Genomic DNA, 26,438 nt, shown 5'->3' with positions numbered 1-26,438 from the left:
ATAGAAAAGGCATTCAGTATGTTGAGATGGCCCTTCCTCCTATATTTGTACTCGAGAAATAAGCATGGGTCCCAGGTTCCTGGGGTGGAACCGGCCCATTTATAATTAGCCATCAGGTAGAGTTACGAGAGCAGGACCATATTGGACCACTTCCCAGTAGGCAGGGGCACCCATCAGAGTTGCCCTCTGTCTCTGCTGCTATTTGCATTAGACATGGAACCACAGGCATGCTTACTCCACAAAAAGACAGCTGAGTGGGGGATTCACATGACGGGTCACTGGCAGATCATCTCACGCTACGCATACGACACCCTGATTTATTTACATGACACTAGTGTGACACTGCCATTACTTGTGGAAATGCTAGACACCTTCGGGAAGTTCTCGGGCCTTAACATTAACTGGATCAAGTTCTGCCTTTCCCCCCTGCGATTTATACCACCTGCCTGGTGAACCGGACCCCCTCCATTTGCCTCCCCCAGCTAGGCTTATCTGGCGGTTTGACACTTCTTGGTACCTAGGCATACAAATATACCATACAGAGCTACACCTACTTGAAAGCAACCTTGGCTAAGCTCAAAGCTGTATATTTAGCCCCATGCCTTTTTGGACCTCTCTCCCTCTCTCTCCAATGGGGCAGGGGGTAATCGCCAAGATGTTAATATTACCTAGACTACTATCCTTTTTTACTGCACTACTGGTGGGCCCCCGCAATCCTTTTTTGCACACGGAATAGCCTCCTTTCCAACCTTATATGAGGAGGTGGCAGGAAAAGGGTGGTGTTATGCGAGGCACAACGCTAAATGTCTGAGTGCGGCCTAGGAGCCCTCAATATTGAGCTGCATTATGCAGCACAGCTGCAATGGACAATGAAATGGCTGGAGGTGGGCCCAATGCTGGAAGACACTAAGTAGTGGGACTACAGGATGGCACCCTTTTATGACCTGGCTACTACATCCCACAGGCAATAAGCTGCCCGACACTGCATTGACGTGAATAGCGAGATCGTGTTGACATAGATACATACATGCTGGCAGAGGTTCCTGTCCATATGCACCTCAGTTGGACCTATGGGCACTGTCTGAGATGGCGAGTCAGTTCGGGACCCAGATGTGAAGAGAGGCAAATGTTATGCAGGTGGGGATCTGTTTGTAGACGGCAAGCTCAGGGCAGTCAAAGACATAGTCGACACGTATAGGATACCGCATGGCTAGTTTCTTTCATACAATACACTTAAGTATATTATTTATAAGCCCGGGGGTGCTAGGCCGACAGAACCATCCCCCTCTCTGCCCCTGGTGGGGCTACTGACTCACAGTACGGGTAGAGTAGTGGTAACAACATTTTACAGCTTATTATTGGACAATCACACAACCCAACTCCTAGAAACAAGGTTAATTGACAAACCAACATAGTCAAAGAATTTTCTCCTCTGCAATGGAGCAGGGTTGTTGCGTACGTCAAACAGGTGTCACAAAATGTGTGCTTTTGCTATACACAATTTAATTACATGCATCAAACATACCTCTGCACCACATACATTGTATATTTGGGGGATCGCCCAGAGATTGCCCTTGCTGCAGGTGGATTGGTGTGGGGTTTGACCATATGATGTGGGAATACCTGGTGCTGTAGCCCATGTGGACATTGGTGATGACCACCACATCAGGAATAGCGGACCATCAGATTCCGTCCATGCCTGAGCTCTGCCTGCTGGGGTTCATGACTCAGACTAAAGGCAATTGGTTGGAATGTAGGTTTGTGGACCTGGCACAGGTACTGTTCAAGAGGTGCATAGCAAAGGCTTTGATGATGACAGCACCCCCAGAAGTAGGTTTTTGGGTACAGGATCTACTAAAGTGGGCAAGGGTAGAGGCCGACACGTTAACTTTGCTGAAGTTGCAGGCAGGCCGTGCACCTGTGGGGCTAATGCGGTATATATATGTTGAAAAATTGGTAGAAAATAAAGATGTAAGACCGCCTCAAATTCATGACAAATTAATGTTGCTACTAATGTACAGTATTCCACAGTTGCACTGTATGAGGTACTGGTGCGCCATATAATGTAAAGTGGTGGAACAGTACTGGTGTCCTGTACAGGGTAGAGATATCTGTTGTGTGGCACTGCATGTTTGCGTAGTTGTCTAGTTGTTTAAATGCAATAAAACTATCTTTTTTTAAAAAATGATAATCAAATCTTTTTCTCTGTGATTTCTTGAAATATACATTTGATTATGACTATTGGTGACTTTTTTTTATATGTTGATATGTTGACCCCTTCAGAAAGCCAATAGACTCCCTTTTTATTATATTTTGGTGTTCTGACCCTTTGACATAGTCAGTAGGTCTGCCTTACTTAAAATGGCATTCTTTATATTGTAACATTGCATAGTCAGCCTTGGATGAGGGTTTGGGCACCAGGCCATTATACCTGATGCACACGGCGTTGGGCACAGGGCCTGGCCTATGGTGTGGGGTTGGCTGCCTGCAAGGAGTTGGACACAGGGCCTCGTTGCAAGCCAGGCCCATTGGCCCACTTCATGCCAAGCACAGCATGAGGTTGGCATTACATATGGTAATTAAATATTACTTTAAATTAAAAAAAGTAGAAATGTACTGACAAAACAAGGGTTAAAATGACTTTATAGTTAGCTATGTTAAAAATATCATACATAGCATTGAAAAAAACTTTAAAATTCACTTACAAAAACCAAAGGTTAGTATAGTTCGGTGATAATGTCAGCTAAAACAAACCGTTTTCAAAGAACAAAGCCACTGAAATTCACCAGTTATAGTTATCTCAAGTAATTATAACTGATCCTCCTCATCCTCTCAGCGGCGTTGCACTCTGTATCCCACCACACCCTCATCACGAGGCTTCACCACCCAGACAATCTGCCTACCACCCTTCACTCCAGAATTGAAAAACATCATCTGCGGCGTCCCTCAAGGCTCGTCCCTCAGCCCTACACTGTTCAACACCTACATGACCCCCTGGCAAACAACGTAGGGCGGTGAACCTCAAATGTAGGGAACTGGGTTAGAGTCTCGGCAACGGCTCTTAACATCCTGTGATTCTGGGTGTTAGACCTGGCACCATTGGCGTGAGTCTCCCTTCCATTTTTTTGCTGTGTCTCCTCCATTTTTGCTGGTTATAGATACTCTGGGCGCTGTGCCACTGCCATTCAGTGCCACAGCACGAATGCTCCCTTTGTAAAGATGACATATGAATTGGTACATCCATGATTGGCTTATTTGGTTTACCTGTTAGTCCCTAGTAGCATGGCCTGTGTGTGCCCAGGGCTGGTAAACCGAATGCTGCTGGTGGGCCTGCAGCACTGGTTTGTGCCACCCACAGAAGCAGCTTGTAAAGTGTGTCTCAGACCTGCCACTGCAGTGTCTGCGTGCAGTCCAGAACTGCCATCTTGGCTGTGAAGTGCACCCACTTCCCAGCCCCTAAACCTTCCCTTGGCATCCTGTAAGCCCCCCTTATGATAGGGCGCATTGTATGTGTAAGGTAGGACATGCCCTGATGTATGTAGCATGTCCTAGTAGTGAATTACACCCCATTTCGTTTTTCACTACTGTAAGGCTACCTGTTCTCCATAGGCCAGAATGGGAGGTCTGGGCTATTACATTCTATAGTCCTAACTGACCCACAGAACATGGTAGAAAAACGAATCTAGTATGCCTGAGCTCAGAATATTAAAATACATCTTTTAGTGAAGGTTATTTTTATATTCTGTGTTTGAAACTACCACTTTTAGAGTAGAGGTACTTTCTTGCCTAAGCCTTCCAGTTTGCTCTGCTATGATGTGTATTGGCTGTCTGGTTTTGGAGGGACAGGGCAGGCTGAGTCAGACCTGGGTTGAATAGAGCGACCTGCCTGGGTGTGAGGGGAGGGGTAGCTCCTGCACTTGAATAGGGCTGTGCCTGGCAAGGTGAATGCTGGCTCCACCTCCCACTGTGCGTCTGAGGCAGACCCCCTCTTTCTGAAAGGAAGGATGCAGCCTGATCAACAAAGTGCTCCAGGGCTGGGCAGAACTGGTTCTGGCTGGGTTCAGAGACTTGGGACCCCTAAGAACAAAGACTTTGGGGGTAGAAATATTTGTGCACAAACCCCTACATTTTGTATTGCTCCTGGATAACAAGAAGACCCTCTGTCCGTGTGGCTACAAGAATCTGCAGAAGAAGGACTGTCCTTGTGCTTGTGTGCTGTTTCTGGGACTGGCCTGCAGCTGTTACTACTGGACTCCAAGAAGAGGAAAAGAGCTTTGATTGGACTTTTATTTTTGTGCTACAGCAATCACCCAAGGGCTAGAAGAGAGCTAGCCTCCTGCTGGAGTCTCAGGCACATCAGACTCCACCATCAGCCTCCTGTTTCCTCCCAGCGAGGATTACTATCTGCAGGTGAGGCTCCTGTGTGTTCCAGGGCCTCTAGTTCTACTGCTGAGAAGAGAGCGCTGAAAATCGTCGCTAACCTCCGTTAGCGAGCCGCTGCAGCTGGTGAGCGTGAGAAAAATCGCCGCTCCGCTGTCGCCGAGTGCTCGCTAACCCCGAAGATCGTCGCAGCACCTGTCTGCGGGCCTGAAAATGCCCGCTATCCGAAGATCGTCGCAGCACCTGTCTGCAGGCCTGAAAACGCCCGCTATCTGGAAATCATCGCAACAGGATCATCGCAGCGCGGACGCCGAGCGTTCGCCATTTTCCCTGCATCGAATCCGGATCGTCGCTTCCTCGCGGAGCGCCATCTTTGTCATCCCAGCAAGATCGCGCACGCAACAGGCTCGGTGCATCATCCTCCCTTCGCGGCAAGGATTTCATCGCATCACCGGCTTAGCGTGAGGAAGTTTGTCGCTTTGTCCTGCCCGCAACCCAGCGCATCATCCTCCCTTGCGGTAAGGATTCAACGCATTGCTGGTTAGCGTGAGGAAATTTATCGCTACACCGCCTTAGCGACATTTTTGTTGCTTTGCTCCAGGAACCCGATACTTTGTGAGTAAAAGGGTCGCAGAGACCACTGCCGTGAACTAAACATCATTTTGTGCATCCTGAACTATTTTTCCTTGCAGCATTTCTAAAGTAATTATATTTTTATAGTATTGTGGATTTTTACTGTTATTGGTCTTGTGATTAAGTCTATATAAAAATACCTATTTTTCATAACTACTTGAGTGGTGTCCATTTGTAGTGATCCTCATTATATTACTGTGTATGGTCATAAATGCTTCACACACTGCCTCTGAGATAAGCCTAGCTGCTCGTGCTACGTTACCACAGGGTTGAGCAGGGGTTGTCAAAGGGTGTAGGCTGCTTGCTCTGAATTAGGAAGAAGGGTCCCTACTTGGACAGTGGCCAGCCATTGCCAACTAGAGACCCCCATTTCTAACACTGGGCAAATCACTCAATCTCCTCATCCCTAACAAAAATGAATGTGTCCTTGTGTAACGCATCTGGTGCTCATATAAAGTGCTCTGATACCTGATGCCTTTGGGTCAAGTTAGCGCTATATAAAAAAACTCTGAAAGTCGGACCCTTGCACAAAGAGGGGTTTGCACCAGGCGCGCAACGCCCATAGGGCTAAACTGGCTTCAGTCCACCCCCGACAACCCCCTCCACCCCCCTCGTCATGTGTCTCAACATGGGCTGCTGCAGCTCGAGCTGCTGGGGGCTCAGATAGGCAGTGTCTGGCTGGAGTCTTATCGCCGGCACGCCTGAGTTTTTCACAGGTCTTTAAAGACAATTTGCATATTTACATACCTTTGTAAACTGGTTACCGAGGCTTAGCTTTTTTTTCTGGTTCCAGTACTCCCAGTACCCCCTGGGCCCCCACTCTGCCTATTCCTTACATTTGTATTTCATATTTACTGCCCGTAGTGTGAGAATGCATTTCATGAAAAGAAATATAAAATAGGGTTGCCAAAAGAAAAATACCAGCCATGCGTTGTTTAAAGAGCTTTCAAAGGCCTCGTCTTGACACTGAATCGGGTCATAAATAAAAAAGTATGAATTCATTTGTAATGTGACTTTTCTGTCTTTTTTCCCTTCAATTATCCGTCATGGATCATACGGGCAGCCATAGAACACAATTAAAAGTGTTTTCTATTCATACTTGCTGTTCGAAGTATGCACAGATAAGTGTTGAAAATATTGCTTTAGGTGACTGCTTATTTTTGTACTGTCTCGGACATCAATATAATGAGCTAACAACCCTAATCATAAGACTGGAAGTTTGTTGCAGGATCAGCACATTATTTCCTCCACCCTCGATCCCTGTTTAATGCCATAATAGAAATAGTTTAACTTGTATCTGAAGCCCTACGCCACCGTCAATAACATGCTGAGTTACTTCAAGTGTCTGGGAATGCACCCTGCATTCAGACAACTCACTCCTCATTCTCGCCCTTCACTTTCATGCTCACCCTGCACTCACAACAATCACAATGCACTCACACTGATCACCATACACGCGCTGTTCACCCTGTACCTCACCCTGCAGCCACAAGAGCACACTACTCACCCTGTGCTCATGTGACACTTCACTTACCTGTCCCCCTCACTGCTCAATCGGCAATTGCACTCAAACAAGCCCATCACTAACCATGCATTCATTTGTCCCACTCTGCACTTACATCCACACCCAAATTCATATGGTCACCTCACTCACCCTGCAGCCACTCCTCTTATCCTAATCTCACACTGTCGCATCGATCACTGTGCACTCACGCCACCCACACAGCGCAGAGGGTTAATGTGCCTGCTACAAAGAACGTGTACCATGCAGATCACAGAAATGAGTGTGAGTGTGCTATGAGCAGGCCCGGTTCTAGAGGGTGGGCCGTGTGGGCCAGGCCCACCCAAACATGAGTCTGGCCTCCCCAAACTTGAGCATTGGCCCTCGCAGTGACTGCATAAAGGCCTATAGAAAATGGCCACTTTAATTTAACACGTTCCTCCAAACTTTGTTTTTGTTCCTATTGCGTGATTGGGCCTGGGCTCTTTCTCACAGGCACCCCAAATCATGCCCCTGCAGCTGCTTGTCAGATCGGGCTGTGACGAGGGCCAGAGCAGGTAAGATATTTGTTTCATGGTGGACTCATGCAAGACAACAATAAAAAATGTTCAGATAACTCTGGAGATTAATGATCTTGCTGGAGAGCAATCATTTGTCTTTTGGTAGTTTTGAAATGCAGATAAACTACATTTTATGTGGATACCTCAGTGGGTTACTGCCTTTGTCACAGAGATTCCTGTGTTACTTGCAGTTAGGAAGTTACAATCCTAACATAGGACAGTGACCTATGAACTGTCATCAAAGAGCTGTTGGTAAACCTGTATGGTAAAGTTAGAACTTTGCTTTTGTTGTGTTGTGATATAGTTAGAACGTCCCCAGTCTTTCATTATTCTAATATTGATAAAAATATTTTGTTTGGGCAGATATACATTTTTATCAGTAAAGCCAACCCCCAACCACTGAGGTATACTTTAAATCCTGAGTTTGTGTTTCCCCAGACTAAACCCTCTTAAAATATACTACCCACCAGTATGGATGACATGTAATTCCTACACCTTGTAATCCTCATTGGCTTATGTGACATTCCCTGTAGACTGATTTACATACTTGTATGATTCATTTTGCCTGTATTATGTGTGCGTGATGTAAAGTACTGTGACACCCTACACTGATATGAGTAGTGCTATACAACAAATGAAATGCAAATGAGAGGTGGCTACAAAGACATTAAGGGCACTAGTGGAGGGTGGCAGTGAGGGAATCCAAGGAGGAGGTCATGGGGGGAGGGGATTTGGAGAGATGAGGGGGCACTGTTGGAGGATAGCAGTGAGGGAATCCGAGGAGTAGGTCATGGGGGGAGCTACGGAGAGATGAGGGGCACTTGTGGAGGGTGGTAGTGAGGGAGTCTGAGGAGGAGGTCATGAGGGGGAGAGGATTTGGAGAGATTAGGGGGCACTGTTGGAGGATAGCAGTGAGGGAATCCGAGGAGTAGGTCATGGGGGAGCTACGGAGAGATGAGGGGCACTTGTGGAGGGTGGTAGTGAGGGAGTCTGAGGGGGAGAGGATATGGAGAGATGAGGGGCACTGTTGGAGGGTGGTAGTGAGGGAGTCTGAGGAAAAGGTAATGAGGGGGAGAGGCTATGGAGAGATGAGGGGCACTGTTGGAGGGTGGTAGTGAGGGAGTCTGAGGAAAAGGTAATGAGGGGGGAGAGGCTATGGAGAGATGAGGGGCACTGTTGGAGGGTGGTAGTGAGGGAGTCTGAGGAAAAGGTAATGAGGGGGAGAGGCTATGGAGAGATGAGGGGCACTGTTTGAGGGTGGTAGTAAAGGTATCTATGGAGAAAGAGGTAATTAGTGGGGCACCAAAAAAAACTTTCTCACCAGCGCTAAAGCCGGAACTGTTATGGCCTTTCTATTTTTGTTTATTTAATTAGCAATCAGGTCATTAGGTCAAAGGTGGAACATATTTTAAAGTGTGTGCTAATTAGATTTACTGCTTTATTCAATGTTTTAAGTTTGAAGGTGATTTTCCTAATGTTTTTTTACCGGGAATAATGAAAGTGGAACCAGTTGGTGGCCCATATGGGGCTGGGGCCCAAGGTCAGCTGTGAGATAAGGTGCACTAGAGAGGCGTGGTAGAAAAGTGGATAATCAAGCCTGCACTGCAGAGTCCGGGGTCAGGTGGAGGTAGTAATGAAAAGGGATACTCTCTGAAGGTTCGCACAGAGGGAGCCCGAGTAGTGTAGCTTGCCTGATATTCCCACCCCTGAAACCTCCTCTTCCCATCAATTATATGGAAAAGAAACACTTAATTGAGAGTGATAACATTTAGAAAGAGATTTGGAAGAGTGCGTTTTACTGGGCCTTGTAAGGCTACAGAGAGATAAAGGAGGGCCCTGAAGCAGGCCTGGCTAGATATATCAGCGACAAATCGGGCCTGCTGTGGCCCACCCGAACGCACCCTTGGCCCACCCAAATAAAAACTCCTAGAGCCGGGCCTGACTATAAGTAGCGCTATAAAAAAAGAAATGTTTGTCAGAAAGGTGCTATAGAGAGATGAGGTGCATTGTTGGTGAGTGGTAGTGAGAGAATTCATGGTGAAGGAGGAAATGGGGGAGGGGTTCCAAAAAAGACTGTTGCACCGTGTGCGACCAGTGCTATGGCCAGCCCTGTATGGGAACGGTAGACCCCCCCCCCCCACCACCACCACCACCACCACCCCCTTCCCCAAAGTGTGGGTCTAGTTGCGCCCCTGGTTTGCACGGTGGCCTGAATTTTCCGGCTGACTTGTAATCAGGGCATAACAAATTTTCTGTGATGCCATCGGTTTTCATATGTTATTCGTTGGGGTGTGTTTGTAAATAGCGGAAGGAACTGGGCTGTTTCCGTGTTCTGACTGACCCTGATCAAGTCCCACTGCTGCTACTGTTATTCTTTAGGGATCTATGTGTGGCAAGAGAATGTAACACACCAGGAATGCACCATCAGATGAAACACAACGGGTCATCAACTGTGCCCTTTCAATAGCAACACATCTAAAAGTGTAGCTCGAGAAACTTGCTTGACTCACTCGCTGTTAAATATTGTCGCTTGGCAGGCTCACCGCAAAAAAGGGTTTTTCATTGGCCTCAAAATGTGGGTGGCTGCTGCCCTCTGGGGTTCATCCGCGAGAAGGACAACTTTAGATTGTAAAAACGGGAAGACAAGTACTAACTATCAAACGAAATACGGAATCCCCTTCTCTTCAAGTACCTCCTCCCAGGATGATACCCTCTTTATACTTGAAAAGAACGCGCCCACATCCCCCTCTCACCCGTATTTCTCCTCTCGAAGCCCTAACCATACTTGTAAGGCTCACCGCCTCTGCATTCCAAAAACCCTTCCATTATGCAGAATCCCCGCTCCAACTCTCACGCACTTGCCACTATAATACATACAACCATCATCTGCAAGGCGCCCTTTCTTTGTACCCGAGCTCATGATAGTAGGGTGACCAGAGTTTCAAAAGGAAAAACCGGGACAGGCCAAACATAGAATGATTAAAAAGTGACTATAAAATCGGAAGGAGAATGTAACCTTAGGGCTAGAGCTGCCAACTTTAGAGCTGGGGAACCAGGTTCGAGTCTCGGCCTCGATTCAGCATCCTGTGATTCTGGGCAAGTCACTTAATCTATTCGCCCCTACCAAGAAATTAATGTGTCTTTGTGTGACGTAACTGGTGCTCATGTAAAGAGCTCCAATACCTTCGGTCGAGTACGCACTATATAAATCTGCACACAAAAAAGAGTGTGTGAACACGCACACACACAGTGGGACGGCAGTGACCTTCAAACACACTGAAAACTGTTCTGAACGTTGCCGTTTAAAAAAAATGTCCATACTAAAGCTGTGCTACTTTTACAGATGTACCACAAAAAATATATTTAAGATACATTTACCTATGAAGTACGCTTGGTACATTGATAAATATTGTGAACCTGGTTTATCCAGTATAACTGGTGTTCATGTAAAGCGCTCTAATACCTTTGGGTCGAAATTGCTCCATAAAACCAGCAACAAAAAAAGTAAAAATACCTACGTTGTTTTGGTCTTTAATGCCGTACAGATGAATACGTTTCAATGCTGTTACTCACTCACCATCACTCAACCCTCTTCTAAAAAACCGGGATATGTATTTAAAAGTGTGAAAAGCATTAGGGCGCCGGGACAGACCTTCAAAAGTCGGGAGTGTCCGTGGAAATCGGGAATGTCTGGTCACCCTAATGCTTGTCAGGGCTGCACGTGCTTATATTTTCTGTTAGCAATACGCTGAGTTTGACACTGTACACACTTAAAACAGGATTACTTTTTGGATAATGTATTTCCCAACAAAAGAGCAGTTTCAAACTACTGTATGGGGCATATTCTCAAGAACGTGTGATAAGCATCGCAAATTTAGCTCAACGCAACTCTGCATATCGCAGTCCATCACGAGAAAATAACACCGTCTTAACGTCCAATTTCCAACCCGGCGGCACCACGCGATAGCAGCATGATAACGGGCCAAATGACCGCGTAAAAACCAACGCGACAAACAAAGGATGCAAAACACGAACGCCCAAAAAGTTGAGATGACACAAAGCGCGATACCAAAACCAGCGAAAACCAGCGACAGGCCCGCAAGTCCCACGCGTCATGCGGGAAAATGCACTATAAAAGAAAGAAAGAAAAACACCAAAACCAATTCAAACTGCGTAGCACCATGGATGCACACGGACCGAGTGCAGAGGACAAGCCGAACTCCACAAGCCCCATGGAGGACCAGCATGGAACCCCATGTTCGGAGAAGGGCAAGGAGAAGAGGAAGACGGGGCTCAGTCCACAGGAAGACCGGATCATCGTCACGGAGGTGACAGAACACCATCAACAACCAGAACACCATCAACAACTGTTTGGCATCTCCACTGCGGCACTGGCAACCCAAACCGAAATATGGCAGGCCATCGTCATCAACGTCAATGCAGTCGGAGTGTCAATGAGGACAAAGAAATAGGTCAAGAGGCGCTAGCATGAAGTGCAAAGGCAGATCAAACAGAAACTCGCCGCCAACAGAAAGGCAGCAACGGCGACTTCAGGTGGGAGTCCTGCGACACAGAAGGAGCTGGATGAGCTGGAGGAAATGGTGGCCACAGTCATCAGTGTGGAGACGGTGGCAGAAGTTGGGGGCCTGGACACAGCTTGATATGACCTGATCCAACAGCAGCAGGGTGAGTAACCACCAGGGACTGGGGGACGGGGGGAGATGGGCACAATGGCACACATGCACAATCATGTTTAGCACACTGCACACGCACAATGACTGTGGAACATGTCCCTGATACCCTTGCAACACTGCAGCACACATACAAACACCAAGTAGGCCCCGTCCACCATGTGCACATATGGGCCACTTCCAAATCACCAATGACACAACCGAGCCATGCACATGTGATGAATCCAGAAAAGCAGCTGCTGTGTGAGCCACACTGACTATGCAAGTGACACTGCATGCCCGATAGCATAGCAGCAGCCCAAAAACAAAAACATGACATGGTTCACGAATCAACATGGAGGTGGCCCAGTGCAGATCACATCCGTAAAGGAGCAGGTCATACTCTGACATATCCACGTGGACCCACAACCCATGCCGTACAATACACGCAGCAGACGAACAATGCACAAGGCCACAAAATCTGTCCAAGAGCACATATGACCCAAGTCGCAAACAAGTCAGCCCTAGAAAAGCACACAATTCAAAGACACCCCGCCTCAAAGGGAGATGGGTACACGAAATCAGAGCTGCAGGGGCAACTCCCCCACAATGCAGCCCACACACACAGCAATCACAGAACATCAGCAATGAAGGCAATGTGGTACAAAGTGTAACACCAACACCACAAGACAGAGGTCACAACAGGTTCCGCTCGTGCGTAGTAACTGTCCACTCACATCTGGCATTGCCTGACACTGTGTGATGATAATGTACGGGTACTACCACACATCCGTCATGCAGTCGAAAAACACACTGACTGCCATCAAATAGCCAGCTCCACCAAAATAGTCACAATGTACATTGGCATGCAGTCTGAATGTTAACATCTGCAAATCTTCAACATACATGTGGAACTCTGTTAACCTGTATCTCCCCTTTACATTGCAGAGGGACAAGCAACACCTCCTGCAGAGCACATTACACTTCTAATCATTGATGATGAAGAGGACATCCTGCACATATGTCAAGACACCCTCCAACGGATAATGGACAGCCTCTGCACCCAATCCCCAGGAGCAGGGCAGGCCAGCTGCCTCGAGGTGACCCCACCACCTGCACAGACTACACAGCAGGAAACACACACCACCACGGCTGTCTCCCAGGACCCTCCCCTACCAATACATGGAATTCCAACTGCGTGTGTTGGGTTGCCAGGTGGAGTTGGCTGGTCAGCTGCGGGTGGGTTTCGAGCTTGTGGCAGCCAATCTCAATGCCATACGTGGGTGTCTGAGTCCCATCAGGGACCACGTACAGTCCTTATCGGACACACCCTGTCCACACCATGCTCCACGACAAACCTTGTCTGACCTCGCTGGGGCCATTAATCGGATACAAGAACTGTCTCGTCAGACAGGCACCAGCGATGACAGCACAGAGTTGGCACAGATGCGGAGGTCAATGGAGACCATGAAGCAGATGCAGGCTGGAAGTATGGCTGCCGCTGCTGGACACCAGGGAGTAGTAGCTGGGAACTTCACTGCCCTGCAGTTCATCATCTTGCCATTGCTGCCACTGAGCCTGTCCCATATGAATGCAGCGGGATCATCGAAACACACAGCTCCAACCCCTGATGTGTCAGTGGCACACACTGATGCAGCCATTACCCCGCCACACACACTGGACACACCAGACAGAGAACCTGTATCAGGGAAGTAAATGGGGATGGTAATTACTGTGTGAGGAAGGAGGCAGTAGCATCCATCACCGCCATATGGCATGTCCCTGCCTGGTTCTGACCTATGCATCATGCTCTGGGACAATACCTATCACTGACCTCCGGAACACTCTGCGACATTCACCCAGACCCCGACACTGACTGCCATATCTTAACTGCTGGACAATCAGACAGCAATCCTGCTGCGGACTGCACTCCCCCTCTTCCAAATCACTTTTCAATCCCCAAAAGACTCTGGTTGGCCCACTACTGGGCTTCCATGTAATGTGAGCTTGGATCGCCATGTACAACTCCAGCTCCGTCATTCACCAGAATGTGAATAAAACATTCTAAATCACACAGATGTGTCATGACTATGTTCACTCACATATGGAAGTATGGCTGGATGTAGGGACAATGATTGCACATGAAGGTACACCCTGGTAACTGACATCTATGTGCATGTTTATCCCTGAGACACATGGCCAATTGGATGACTGTGAAGGTGAGTACTAGCTGTGTCTCCATTGCACATCAACAACAATCACACAACCCCCCAACGTAGGCACACGTCCATGTATTGAATAGGGCTGTGTGTAGGAATGACCAAATTGGTAGCAGGCCAGAAGTGTACACATGTGACAACCAAACTTCATGTCGCATACCTACCCACACACATCTGTGTGGACACGTTCTGTTATGATTCATAACATTGCTCCATATGGTCACCATACTCACATTGCTGAAGTCAGGTAGGTACACAGGTCGGCCAGCAACTATCCCAAAACAATGTTTGGCTCACAGAGGTGGAGCTTCCAAAAGGAAGCCACCCCCATTGTACATGCGTCAGTCAGTTCCTCCCTGTGTAGAGACGATGCTCATTGTGGCACACGAGTGGACACTCTAATCAACACTTATCCCAGTTAGACACCAGTGGAGTTGCATAGACTTTATTGGCATGTGCGTGTCAGTACGGACAAGGCAACTGCCATAACAGGCAGGGACATGTTTAAGACACTTACACGCAGCATGGGAACATGTCGAGGTGCAGAAAATGGTGAGGCAAAAATGGATAACAATCATCACGGATGGCAAGGGTCTCAGTCCACCTTGCTGTGCTGGACGAATCATGTGTTGTTTGGCGTCTGCCCATTGCCCCGTGTGAGGGGGCACGAATCTCTGCCCATGGGGTCTGCATAGTGCTCTGCCACCGGAGTGCACCGACTGTCTGCTCTGCTGACAGTGATCAGGTGAAAGGGTCCGAGAAGTTCACATGTCGTGCTACATTGCCATGTGTGTACTCTCCCCCAGCAGTGTGTCTGAATTGGTAACATTGCCAAACGACGCTGTATTGCTCCGACCATGGACCTGCATCACCTTGCACAGGTGTGTGTACACATGCGTAGTTCCACGCACATGCATCCAGAGTCCTGACGTAGGCAGACATGTCCTCAGTTGTGGTGGGATATGTGAGTATTCCCCATGATGCAACAAGGTGTTGGGACCTGTGCTGTGGGTGACAATCCGATGTGGCTGCAGAAATGTAGTTACTCATCCATGAATGTCAGCGCAGCTTCATGTGCAATGTGTTCCAATAGTACGTCGTTGTCGTGTTCAAGGAACACCAGGGTGAGCCAATTCATTAACTGGTCCGGGCAGGTGTGCTCAGCCCACCCGGTTCACCAATCGGCAACACAGCCCAATAGGGAAGTGCCTCGATGTGGTCACTGCACACAAGGAATTGTGCAATCTCCTATGCACAACTGCCCACACATACGCAGTATGTAAAGGCATCCCATGCACGGCTGTCTCGGTTACACTCCTGTTCATGATCCAACAGGCGGCGCACACACAAGCCATAGTGCAATTCAGCTACCGTTGCGTTGGATAGGCAGACATCCATGGGACACTCGAATGTGCATGTTCGTGAGTGGAACCAGGGCTGGACGCAGGTGACGTAGGCAAGGCGGAAGCTCAGCCGGTAACTGATCCGCAGCACTGCCAGTGGCAGTGAGCCCAGTAAATGCAGCATACGTGCAAGGTACTGTTCCACGTGACAGGGGTTGTGCATGTGCCCGGGATGGCCTGCCATTGCGTTGGTGCGTCTCGTGGAACCAGCACTCTTCTGAACTGTGGCAGTTGTGTGGAGGATATGCCACAGCTCTGAGCAATGATTCGAATGTGTGTGCAACGTTGGGGAGAATGGGTTGCTGTTTCCGTGAGTGTCAAGGGCATCCCATGCAGGGGTACCTCGGGCAGGGGCTTCTGTGTGTGGGGTGTGGATAAGCTGGATTCTTCATTTGCGCAATGCGTGGTGTGGGAGTCGTCCCCATCTGCCATGGCATCTCTCTCAGGGTGTTTCAGCCGCATTCAGGACCAAGGTCAGAGGTGCAGGTGTCCTCCTGCCTTTTGCATTGGAACAAAGAAGCTTTCATCCCTAATGTTTGTCTGACTACTACTTGCATTTTCGGAATGTGATGTGGCTTTGGCGCTGCGATTGAGACAAAGCCTTGAGCTCATGGTGTACCGATGGCGATACACACACACAAGTTGGCATGTGGAGCCATGTGCCTGAGAGGCCTTGTGCTGCTTGTGCAATCTCACTCCGTCTCTCTTCCTCACTCTCTCCCTCTCTTTACTTTGTTGGGCACATGGCACACCTTCTTTTGAATTTTGTCTTCCAGGTGGTGGTGGGGGGTTGCGGGCCTGGGTGTGGTGTCGGTGGGTGTTGTGGCCCTCTTGGGTGTCCGTGCTGTGTGGGCAGTTGCTCGGGGTATCTGTTGTTCTACATGTTTGGCTATGGGCTGTGCTCCCTTGTCTGGTGCCGGTTGTGGTCCGACTTTGCACCAGGTCAGAGCAGGTGTTAATTTCCTGGTGCAAACGCACCCTTTTCGCATGCTTTGTGTTCTTATCGCAGATCTGGCCGGTCGTTGAGAATGTTGCGGAGTGATGTTGTCACTGCTTTTTGCTCTTTAACGCCTACTCTGCATCTCATTAGCGATAGTTGCCGAGGTCATCCGTGGCGATGTTTGTTGCGGATGCTAACGCCGGAAAACTGGTGCTGTCGGCTGTTTGCACCAGCTTGTGAATGGGGCGGTAAATTTATCGCAACTTTGGCTTCGCTAAAGTGCTGGTAACTCTGCGATAGCTCCTTGAGAATATGGCCCTACGCCTTTTAAATGCCTTATTTTGTGAGATAGTGTTTGCAGTAAATTCAAAATGTACACCAACAGGTGCCCCTAGAGCGCAGATGGAGTGTTCCAACAAAAATAACATAATTTAGTACTTTGCTTAATTGACATGTTCATTACCTCCTTGCCACAGACCTTACTAGCGAGCTTAGCTCCTGTGGATAGAACACTCCAAAGTTAAAAAAAAATATAACTCTATGCTACATTCTAGTTTCCAATCCCTCAAAGATGGCCAACTTCCTCTTCCTATACCCTGATATCAAAAGGAAGTCGACAACCCTTACTTCCTGTATTCCCACACATAAAACTTAGGGGCCTATTAGCCTGGTGGGCGGATCGCCACCGCCCAACCGGCGGTGACGATCCACCCGCCAAAACACCATGCCGGACGGCCTTTTACCCCCCGCCACATTAGCATGGCGGGGGTACAGCGGCACGATTGCCTACTGGGCGAAAAAGGCCCATAATATGGTGAAGGTGCCTTGCAGGCACCGCCGTCCATATTATTGATGTGTGCGGAAAAATGCCTTTCCATGGCGGAGACTCCGCGTACCCATGGTACCCCCCAATATTGGCATGCACAAGGTGGCAGGCACCGCGCGGTGCCTGTCACATTGTGCATGCCAATGCACAACATGCATATATTGCATTGTGGCGGGTGCTGCTTACAGCACCGCCCGCCACAATGTAATATATGCGGGATGCCACCGCCACCGTGGTGGTGGCATCCTAATTGCCAGTGCAGGACCGCCGCACCACTGGCAGCTGGTCCCAGCACCGCTAGGGTGGCGGGCGGACTGCAGTCCGCCCGCCATCCTAATGGGCCCCTTAGGGTCTGATTTAGATCTTGGCGGACGAATTACCCCGTCACAACAGTGACAGATATCTCGCCCACCAAAATATAAATCCCACAGGATATAATGGCATTTACATTTCGGTGGACAGGATATCCATAACCGTTGTGATGGAGTAACCCGCTCACCAAGATCTAAACCAGGGGGCTTATTTACAAGCCCCTTGCGCTACTTTTGCGTCATTTTTAACATGGGTAAAGTGACGTACGGGTGGCGCAAGGGGCTTGTAAATAAGCCCCCTGGTCCTTAGTCTTGAAGCTGCAATGCTCTGGGATGGGAGGGACAGGAAACCTTGACTGTGGCGAGGAAGACCTGCACTCAGAGTAGTGAAAATTACTGGTAAGTAACTAGGGCATTACCTCCTCGTCCATCCTCTTCACCAGAGTCATTAGTAGTAAGCTGATACCCACGCAGATGTTGGCTTCATGACAGTAAAACACTATAACATGTATTTGAGACATCCAATGCCACAAATGCATATGCTTTGATAAAGATAAGTGCATCCTACGTGTGTTACTTCACATATTATGAATCTGAAACAGCATTCAAAACTGACAATGCAAAACTTGCTAAAGACAAACCAACCAGCTGGAGATTCCTCCTCAGAAACTGGATTCGGAACCAGAACTGGTAACATTGTCTCTTTAGAGGAGTGGAACTGAGGCGGAACCTTTTGAACAAATCTGGGAACCATTCTTGGACCACCCTGTCTAGAAATACTTTCAGAAAAGGTTCTGACCTTAATAGTGAACCGAATTCCTTCACCCTCCTGACTTAGGTAATTGCCGCTAGGAAGACCACTTTGAGTGTGAACAACTTTAGGTCTATAATATCCAATGGTTCAGAAGGAGGAATGTGTTATTTTTATTAGGAGGGTACTGCCTACTGGAGTTAAACTCACTAGAAAGGACTGTGGTGAGGAAGACTTTGACTGGTAAGTTACCGGGTATGAGATTGTGGCATATTATATGCTACAGTTGCGCAACCTTACTGTGCAATACACTTGCAACACTGTTTGGGTCCAGTCAGGTTCGTTTGTAAAACCTAAAGCTCAACACTGGTTAGCTGTGGCTTTGAGCAGTAAGGTTTCAACAAAGGAACTAGTGTAAAGCATTTAGAAGCACCAAATAACAATATAAGAGAGTCATGCAACGCGAAATAAATCCAACACCAACTTATAAAAATAGATATTATTTTTATCACGTTTTAGACACCAAGATGAGCAAAGTCCAACAGAGGGTTCCAGATATATAGATCTTTAAGAAAAACGTAAATCTCAGCTTTGTAATCCAAAGCGCGAACAATCATTTGTAACGGTAAATGTTACCAATTTTTGAAAAGTTAGAAAGAGTATTGCTCAGTTACTCGAACCCGAGTTCAGCGACCAATTCCAACAGGGGAGATGGTCAAGAGGGCCGATAAGGAGTATTTGGACAGTTACCTGGCCAACAAAGCAGTCTCAAGTCCAGATCCACACTTTACATTAAACTGCAATAGGCTTCAATAGAGTGGTCATGATGCTGGGGATACAGGATGTTGAGGATACTGAACGATGCTCTAGGTGCTGTGTCGTCATCAGGGGTGTCTTTTCTGCTATTCCTCTGTCCAAGAGTAAGGTGGGGCAACTTTGGACACAGGGGCCGGCATCCCTCGGAGTCCTGTTTGAGCCAGTAGAAGGCCAGCTGGGTTACCAATCTGTGGTACACCACGGGTCCAGCGGTTTCCTTTGGTGAAGGCTGGTGTCTGTCTTTGTGACCAATCTGGACCCAGATGGCACTCCCGGGTCCAGCAGACTCTTGTGCAACTTCTTGCCATCAAGGATCAGTCTCGGGATGCCCAACGGCAGTCAGCGGTGATTCAAATAATGTGACTACTGACTTGGCGGAATGGGCTACTTCAGTTTTGATGGCACTGATGCAGGTTCCAAGGGGTCAGCTGACTGACCCTTGGAGTTACTTCTTTGGTCTGGGGCTTGGGAAACATTTTTGCTAGCCAAAAGTGTAGCAGGTGCAGTCCAGCAGTCGGTGCAGGCTCTTTTGCCAGATCCAGAGGTCAGTAGGGCAGCCCTTATTTGGTACATTCTCCTGTTTTGTTGTGATCTGAGGTTCAGAGTGGCAGTGATGTCATATTTATGCCAAGGGAGTGCCATGGGGGATGATGTCACAAGCAAAGGGCTACCAGGTATCCTCCCGCTCCGTGATTACTTCTGGCTATATGTGGCAATGAGCACTATTCTGCTCACTCCCAAGATGTCTGAACCCTTCCTTGGATGTTAGGAGCTTGGTAGGCCACCATAGAGTTGTGGCTACCTGTGGACTATACGCCCACGAGAAAACTGGTTTGGCAACAGGTGTCCACTCTCTGTTCCCACCGCCATCCTGTCTACCTGAACAAGGAGCAGGCCTCCACAAGTGTGATTGCCATTTGCCCACTAAAAGGTGGCTTCCCCTTAAAAGCTTGCCTTTTGAGCTAATACCCTGTTTGGTTTCCTGCAAGGAGGAGGTGACACCTCCCTCTGTGGCAGGCCTCTATTATTCCTGATCCTGGGAGTTATTCACACTACTCTCCAGGAGGGCAGAATGCTGTCAGGTGGCCAGCAACTGTGCAAGGCAACTGCACAACCTTGGTAACAGAGTGGCAACTTTCTAAAAGTAGCTTTTCATTAAAAGTGATATTAAATTTGACTTGGGTATCAAGTCGGGTTTAATGCCACAATTAATTTGATGCCTTGAAGTACTAATTATAATAGTCCAATTCAGAAGTTAGCTGGACTGGGAGGTCAGCCGGTAACTGTGTAAAGCAATGGGGGTACTAACTTTTCCACAGCAAAAATGACAATTTGGAAGTTTTGCTGTTAGGAACCATTAAAAGAATGGTTCACTGATAGAATATCGATGTTCAAAATATCGAGAAAAAAATATTAACTACAAAAATATCGCCTCCCATACATACCCAGGTAAGTACAAAAATATTGAATCAAAAATATCGATGTAAACAATCTATATGTAAAACAATTTGATTTAAATATATATATATATATATATAATAAAATAATATATATTAAATATTGATATTCATTTCACCTAAATAAATTACATTTTGGGGCCGATTCCGATTTCGCTCGGAAGGGTTCCGAATGCGATCCGGCCATAAAAAGTACAAGCCGTACGCCTGTTTTCCATCCGACTCGTACAGCTGTACAAGCAAGCAAGTACAATGCGAGCAACGCAAAAATCGCCGACCGAATCGTTTCCGGGTCCAAACCGCTCCGTACGTCTCGTCTGTAAGCAAACCGTGCAGTGCAATGGAGGCGATTTACGACCAAGCCAGTACGATGCACGATTCTGACAGCCAGATCGAGTCGGAGCCTCTGACACATAAACTCTCCGGGAAGCGGTCTTCGGGGGTCCGCGTCGGACCCCCCTTCACCCGTAGCCTTACGAGTCGATCACAGGGAGAGACCCAAGGGTCTCCCCAACACAGGTATGTACGGTACAGATGGCACTGACGCGTACCCACTGTAGGGGGGCCCTTGTGCGAGACGTACCCATTCAGTCAATGGGAGCCCATGTATGCGTCGTACGACCGGCTCCCATTGACTTCTATGGGAGTCTGACCGAACCGAGTCCGGCAGCATGCGGCCGCATCGTACTCGCTCGGTCGGACTGCAGGAGTCCGGCTCGGTGGGAAAACACTTCAGTTGCAGAGCTTTCCGACCCAGATCAGAATCGGCCCCTTAATATACATTTTTACAAAATATTACAAATAAACTTAATTAAAAAAAATAAACACACAAACATAATAATTTATACATATATATATATATATATTCTTTAAAATAATTAATGAACTATTATCTTTAATTTATTTTAAAACTTCAAAATTATATAAAAACAATATATATATTAATAATTAAAATATATCAAAAAAACATTAAACATTCTAGAATAAATTCAAAAATTAAACTATGAAAAAATATTTAAACTTAAATTGCCCAATACAATCAGTGCAACAGTAGGAAAAGTGTTGGATAGCAAAATAATTACATTTACTATTCCAACTCCAGGGAGTGCAACGGTAGGGAAAGTGTTGCATAATGGAAGGGTAAACATTACTATTCCCACTCCAATCAGTGCAACAGTAGGGAAAGTGTTGGATAGCGGAGGGGTAAAAATTACTATTCCCACTCCAGTGAGAGCAACAGTAGGGAAAGTGTTGGATAGCAGAGGGGAAAACATTACTATTCTCACTCCAGTGAGTGCAACAGTAGGGAAAGTGTTGAATAGCAGAGGTGTAAAACTTACTATTCCCACTCCTGTAAGAGCAACAGTAGGGAAAGTGTTGGACAGCAGAGGGGTAAAAATTACTATTCCCAGTCCAAAGAGTGCAACAGTAGGGAAAATGTTGGATAGCGGAGGGGTAAAAATTAGTATTCCCACTCTACTGAATGCAACAGTAGGATAAGTGTTGGATAACGGCGAGGTTAAAAAATGTATTCCCACTCCAGTGAGTGCCACAGTAGGGAAAGTGTTGGATAACGGAGGGGTAAAAATTACTATTCCCACCCCAGTGAGTACAACACTAGGGAAAGTGTTGGTTAGCATAGGGGTAAAAATTACTATTCTCACTCCAGTAAGAGCAACAGTAGGGAAAGTGTTGGATAGCGGAGGGGTAAAAATTACTATTCCGACTCCATTGAGTGCAACAGTAGGATAAGTGCTGGATAGCGGAGGGGTAAAAATTACTATTCCAACTCCAGTGAGTGCAACAGTAGGAAAAGTGTTCGATAGCGGAGGGGTACAATTTACTATTCCCACTCCAGTGAGAGCAACAGTAGAGAAAGTGTTGAATAGCGGAGGGGCACAAATTACTATTCCTACTCCAAAGAGTGCAACAGTAAGGAAAATGTTGGATAGCGGAGGGCTCAAAATTAGTATTCCCGCTCCACTGAATGCAACAATAGGATAACTGTTGGATAGTGGAAGGGTAAAAAACTTTATTCCCACTCCAGTGAGTGCAACAGTAGGGAAAGTGCAGGGTAGCGGAGAGATAAAACTTACTATTCCCACTCCAGTGAGTGCAACACTAGGGAAATTGTTGGATAGCAGAGGGGTAAAAATTATTATTCCCACTCCAGTTGTACCTGCCATTTGTACCTGTGGCTGCTTAGTTGCCCCTCCCCGGTCCACCACGGGTGTTGTCCCGATTGTGTGGAGGGAGAAGAAGGCAAAATAATTACATTTACTATTCCAACTCCAGGGAGTGCAACGGTAGGGAAAGTGTTGCATAATGGAAGGGTAAACATTACTATTCCCACTCCAATCAGTGCAACAGTAGGGAAAGTGTTGGATAGCGGAGGGGTAAAAATTACTATTCCCACTCCAGTGAGAGCAACAGTAGGGAAAGTGTTGGATAGCAGAGGGGAAAACATTACTATTCTCACTCCAGTGAGTGCAACAGTAGGGAAAGTGTTGAATAGCAGAGGTGTAAAACTTACTATTCCCACTCCTGTAAGAGCAACAGTAGGGAAAGTGTTGGACAGCAGAGGGGTAAAAATTACTATTCCCAGTCCAAAGAGTGCAACAGTAGGGAAAATGTTGGATAGCGGAGGGGTAAAAATTAGTATTCCCACTCTACTGAATGCAACAGTAGAATAAGTGTTGGATAACGGCGAGGTTAAAAAATGTATTCCCACTCCAGTGAGTGCCACAGTAGGGAAAGTGTTGGATAACGGAGGGGTAAAAATTACTATTCCCACCCCAGTGAGTACAACACTAGGGAAAGTGTTGGTTAGCATAGGGGTAAAAATTACTATTCTCACTCCAGTAAGAGCAACAGTAGGGAAAGTGTTGGATAGCGGAGGGGTAAAAATTACTATTCCTACTCCACTGAGTGCGACAGTAGGATAAGTGTTGGATAGCGGAGAGGTAAAAATTACTATTCCGACTCCACTGAGTGCAACAGTAGGATAAGTGCTGGATAGCGGAGGGGTAAAAATTACTATTCCAACTCCAGTGAGTGCAACAGTAGGAAAAGTGTTCGATAGCGGAGGGGTACAATTTACTATTCCCACTCCAGTGAGAGCAACAGTAGAGAAAGTGTTGAATAGCGGAGGGGCAAAAATTACTATTCCTACTCCAAAGAGTGCAACAGTAGGGAAAATGTTGGATAGCGGAGGGCTCAAAATTAGTATTCCCGCTCCACTGAATGCAACAATAGGATAACTGTTGGATAGTGGAAGGGTAAAAAACTTTATTCCCACTCCAGTGAGTGCAACAGTAGGGAAAGTGCAGGATAGCGGAGAGATAAAACTTACTATTCCCACTCCAGTGAGTGCAACACTAGGGAAATTGTTGGATAGCAGAGGGGTAAAAATTATTATTCCCACTCCAGTTGTACCTGCCATTTGTACCTGTGGCTGCTTAGTTGCCCCTCCCCGGTCCACCACGGGTGTTGTCCCGATTGTGTGGAGGGAGAAGAAGGCAACTTCCGGTTTCAGGGGTTAGCGCTCCAGCTCTCGCGCTACTCACCCCTTAAAACCGGATGCTCAGGCAGACGCACAGCGGACGCGCGCAGATGTGATAGAGGCATGCTGATCTGCTAAAATTTGAACAGTAAATTGATATATTTTATACCTTTTTAAAACTGAAAACTTGGAAGCATTTTAAAATTGAAACTTCGCCACCAGCATAGCGCTGACACTATTATTGTATTGCCATTTGTACCTGTGGCTGCTTAGTTGCCCCTCCCTTGTCCACCACGGGTGTTGTCCCGATTGTGTGGAGGGAGAAGAAGACAACTTCCGGTTTCAGGGGTTAGCTCTCTAGCTCTCGTGCTACTCACCCGTTAAAACCGGATGCTCAGGCAGACGCACAGCGGACGCGCGCAGCGGGCGTGCCAAAGGCGCGCCAAAGGCAAGCCCATCTGCGCCCGTCCATGCCGGGACGGGCCCAGGGGCCACAAACTCTGGCGGAGTCAGCCTGAAACACACTACTTATAGTTCCCATGTTCTTCACTCACTACGCACTAACAATTCAGAAAATTGTAGGCACTCTATGAATGCCTTGAGTGAAGAAATACGATGTTCCCATTGTGATTTTGTCTTCTCGCCTGTTTTTAAAGTTCCTGAATGTCCTGATACTCCCTTCTTTTTAAAAATGTTTTTATTGAATTGCAGATCTGTCTCTAAACACACCTCTGAACTTGCTATGCTGTTGGAAGACCTAAAACCTGACGTTCTCTTCCTCACAGAGACATGGCTCCATACCGAGTCAGGTCCCACTCTTGTGCAAACCATTCCCCCTGACTACTCTATACATAGGACCGACTGGATATCCGGTAGAGGAGGGGGTATAGCAATTATTTATAAAAGTACTTTTGACTGTCATACTACCGAAGATCCTCTATCTGACTGCGAGAGTATGGCCTTCTCCTTGGAGATTTCCCCCACAAGCACTTTTTCGGGTATCTTGGCGTATCGCCCCCCAGATAATGCAAAAAAATGTATCAATGCATTACCTACCATAGTGGCAGAATTAGCTATGGGGCCCGCAAATTTTACTCTTTTAGGTGATCTTAATCTGCACCTAGATAATCCCTTGGACAAAATGGCGCTGGAACTGACGGAGAATCTGTCAGCTCTTCAGCTCAGGGAGAAAGTGATGAAGCTGACACACTCTAAGGGCCATCTTTTGGACCCAGTTTTTAGTAACTGTGATGAGCTTAAGACAGGACCTCCGGTCCCCCTTCCATGGTCTGACCACTTCTTGATCCCCATATTATGGGAAATTAGTAGACCTGAGAAATCTGCTAATAGTACCTTAGAATGCAGGCGCAACTGGTCTAGACTTTCAACAGACCAGTGGAAGTCGGTCCTGGAAAACAATAGAGCACTCTGGGAGGGCAACCTCAATTTGGGGAAAGCTAATGAGGAGTTTAACTCCTGGATTCAGGGTGCATTTGATATGATACTCCCTAAAAAATCTGCCCCATATCAAACAGGCCAAAAACTGCTCCCTGGTTTACTGATAATTTAAGGGAACTCAAACAACGTAGCAGACGGCTTGAAAGGAAATGGAGGTTGGACTATTCTGACCTTAGTAAAATAGAATATAGGGAATCCATTAAATATTATAAAGCCGCAATTACCTCTTTAAAATTGCCAGAACCCTTACCAAACTTCCCCTGAAACCCCCCAGACTACGTGATGCCACGGCACACTGCAACACTCTGGCAGACTTTTTTCACAAAAAGATCCAAACAATTTATCAGGCTTTTCCACCCTCTCACTCCACTAGCACTATAATTGTTCCTGCGGAACCGTTGGTAAAACCCCATATTCTCTTAGAACAATTCCCCCCTCTTGACTTGACCCTGCTGGGTCCCATTATGGCCCACATAAAATCGGGCTCTCCTACTGATCCTGCTCCTCCCCAGGCACTCACTTTGGTATCCGATACTATTTGCCCTATATTCTTGGACCTGGTTAATTCTTCCATCTCCACTGGTTCAGTCCCATCAGCACGGAAATGTGCGATGGTCAAAGCCCTGCTGAAAAACCTAACCTGGATCAGGACAATCTGGCTAACTCTCGCCCTATTTCCCTTTTGCCGTGGGTAAGTAAGATTCTGGAAAGGCATGTAAATAACACTCCGGTAGCCTTTCTAGAAACCTATAATCTACTTCACCACTCTCAGACTGGGTTCCGTCCCCAAATGGGTACTGAGACGACCCTTCTTGCAGTGACTGAGGAATCGTGAAGGATCTTAGACCTAGGGGGTTCTGCAGCCATTATCGTTCTTGACCTCAGCGCTGCATTTGATACTGTCAATCATTCTATATTGTGCGCCAGACTCATGAACTTGGGAGTGTCTGGTATAGCAGTACAGTGGCTACGATCTTTTCTTACTGGCCGCTCTTTTAGGGTCTTTGAGGG

This window comes from Triturus cristatus, chromosome 2_1 (genome assembly GCF_964204655.1).
Source record: "Triturus cristatus chromosome 2_1, aTriCri1.1, whole genome shotgun sequence".
NCBI lineage: Eukaryota > Metazoa > Chordata > Amphibia > Caudata > Salamandridae > Triturus > Triturus cristatus.
The sequence above is the reverse complement of the archived record's forward strand: the minus strand, read 5'-3'. Positions refer to the sequence as shown.